The sequence below is a fragment of the Frankliniella occidentalis genome, unplaced genomic scaffold, assembly GCF_000697945.3.
Source record: "Frankliniella occidentalis isolate FOCC.00 unplaced genomic scaffold, Focc_3.1 Scaffold146, whole genome shotgun sequence".
Classification (NCBI taxonomy): Eukaryota; Metazoa; Arthropoda; class Insecta; order Thysanoptera; family Thripidae; genus Frankliniella; species Frankliniella occidentalis.
Window position 1 is genome coordinate 417939 of NW_026267273.1, and position 3029 is coordinate 420967.

Here is a 3029-nt window from a genome sequence, read left to right on the forward strand (position 1 = left end):
ATGAAAATTTCCTCGCTTCGCTCGCAAAACCAATCTCACGCTGCTCCGTTCCTTCAAGTACACACCACAGTACTTGGGATTAAATATAAGTGAGTCGCCACGTACTCACGTTCGTACTGTTTGGCTATACACCGGAAAACACCTAATTTAAAAATAATTTTAAAAGCTCAAAAAAATTAGTGGTTTGGGGTTATAAAAGGGGGTGGAACGGAGTAAAAGGGGGTAAAACGGAGTAAAAGGGGGTTTCGAAAGGGGGCTTGCATACCCGTCCGGAAAAAGTCTTGGCGCCACTGGCAATAACCCGCCCTGGGCCACTGTAAAGGTCCCACATGGGACCTCTGAAGGCACCAGTCGAAGCAGGGATCAGCGCTCGGGCACCTTTGGAGGCACCAAACAGGGGTACCGGCGGGACCTCCAAAGGTTCCATTGCACAAAAAGACCATTAAAGGTATCAGAGCAGACGTTTTTCACCTCCAGAGGTCCCAAATTGGGAACTATAAAGGCACCACTAGTAAAGGGTCCGCGCGCAGCACCATTTAAGCCATAACAGTGTGTACCCCCTGCACATAGGGGGTTCAAATAACCTAGGCGATTCGTACCCCCAGGTACAAATCGCCTAGTTAATAGGTACCCTCGAGGGGTACCCAACTCACCAAAAACGCGTACGAAGACTGGAAATAGGACTGACTGTAGCTGATTGTAAAATATTGGTGTGACTTTAAAAAACTGCTGGAGACTGTACGCAAGGACACGATTGGAAATGATTGGAGGTGACTGGAGGTGATTGTAAGTGTGACTGGAGGTGACTGGAGGTGACTGGAGGTGATTATAGACGTGACTGGAAGAGACCATAGAGGTGACTGGAGAGGCTTCGGTATGAATGTGACTGGATGACTGTATGTGACTGGAGGTGACTGTGACTGACTGGAGGTGACTGAGAGTGACTGTAAGTGACTGGAGGTAATCACGGACGTGACTGGAAGAGACCATAGAGGTGACTGGAGAGGCTTCAGTATGAATGTGACTGGATGACTGCAAGTGATTGGAGATGACAGGAGATGATTCGAGGTGACTGGAGGTGATTGGAGGTGACTGGAGGTGTGACTGGAGGTGATTGTAGCTGACTGGAGCTGACTGGAGGTGATTGTAAAGATTGGAGAGACTGTAGACAGACTGGAACAGACTGGGAAGATTGGAGTTGATTGTGAATGATTATAATTTGATTATTTTGCCAAGTGTACAAAGACTGGACCAAGTTAGATACCCCTCGGGTACCCTCTTGGCGTGGGGGGGGGACAAATCGCCTAGGCGTACTGTACCCCCTGTACCTAGGGGGTACAGATAACCTAGGCGATTCGTACCCCCAGGTACAAATCGCCTAGTTAATTTGTACCCTCTTGGCATAGGGGGGTACAAATCGCCTAGGCGTACTGTACCCCCTGTACCTAGGGGGTACGAATCGCCTAGGCGAACTGTACCCCCCTGTACCTAGGGGGTACAAATAACCTAGGCGATTCGTACCCCCAGGTACAAATCGTACCCCCAGGTACAAATCGCCTAGTTAATTTGTACCCTCTTGGCATAGGGGGGTACAAATCACCTAGGCGTACCTTACCCCCTGTACCTAGGGGGTACAAATCGCCCAGGCGAACTGTACCCTCTTCTACCGAGGGGGGTACAAATCGCCTAGGAGATTTGTACCCCCCTGTCGACCATTAGGTACAAATATACTAGGCGATTTGTACCCGGGGGTACAAATCGCCTAGGTGATTTGTACCCCCTTGGCGTAGGGGGGTACAAATCTCCCAGGTGATTTTCAATTTATTCCTTGTCGTAATTTCAGTGGCTTTAAGTACAGGACATGAAGTGGTTGTGGAGTGACACATTTCAAACTAAAGAGTAGCGAAAAAGTTGTGCAAGACCTAAGTCTTGTGTTTCTCAAACATACAAAAAGTGCTGTTTTTTTACTGTTTTACTCGTTGTTTTACTCGTTGTTTTCTCGAGCTCAAAAAACTTGTAGTTTTAGAACTATATAGAGTGCTGGCTAGCCCAGTGTGTATTTATGTCTTTGCTCTCTCAATAGGGTGCCATACGGAGCGAGAGAGAAAGACATACAGGGGCCGTAAAGGGGCACTATGTTCTTTATGGCAGAAAGCAAAGACAATGAGAGTGATTTTTTTTATTAACACGTGGTTTTGTTAGAGTCAATGTTGGGCCGTCGAGCAAGACATCACACTCTTAAGTAAAATAACACATACGACTGCTCTTTGTTAAGTTCTCGTATGGATAAAACATTTACCTGAAAAGTCATAAGAAGTTCATCGATTAAAACGGTCCAAGATAAAATTAAATTGTTGTTGTGACTATATGTATAATCTTACCTCAGCATCATTAAAATTCAAAAACTTTCAATTAATTTTAATAGTGGCTGTATAATGCCCACCTGACTCCAAAGATTTGTAGTTCACTGACCCCAGTAGGGTATACGAATTGTTTTGCACTTTAATGTTCAGGGTTTGACGGACAATGTTTGTCAAAGTTTGGCCACTTTCTCCGAATCTATAATATGGAGTGTGTTCATTAGGCCAAGTAAGTAATACCCCCGATTATCACCCGAAAAAAAAAAATCACTCTTACATCCGCAGAGTAAGAACACCTAACACTTGCACTGGAAATCCGAGTGTACGAAAGTCGCACACCTGCAGGTGAGTGAAAAAATTCACACGCTTGTAGGCGAGCGACAAAATATTCACACACCTGTAGGTGTTGCGTCAAAATATTCACACTCTTGTATGTGAGCGGATAGAGTTTCGTGCACTTGGAAACGTACCCATTTACTCGCCCCAAGTGTGTGAATGGTCATTCACACATCTGAAGGTGTGCGACGTTCGTACACTTGGGTTTCCAGAGTGTGTACAGAGCTACAAATTTGAACACTTGTAAGTGTAAAACAACGGAGTTGAGCACTCGCAAGTATTCGACTAATAGTTTCACACTTACAAGTATTAAGCAGCAGCACACTTAGTTTA

The 3029-nt window shown here is 45.4% G+C and overlaps 1 protein-coding gene across 1 annotated transcript in view; it reads right to left on the reverse strand.

Annotated features, from left to right (window-relative positions):
* Positions 1-3029, reverse strand: part of LOC113206291 (procollagen-lysine,2-oxoglutarate 5-dioxygenase 1) — a gene marked incomplete in the record, with an annotated part of 15455 nt that overhangs the window by 8140 nt on the left and 4286 nt on the right.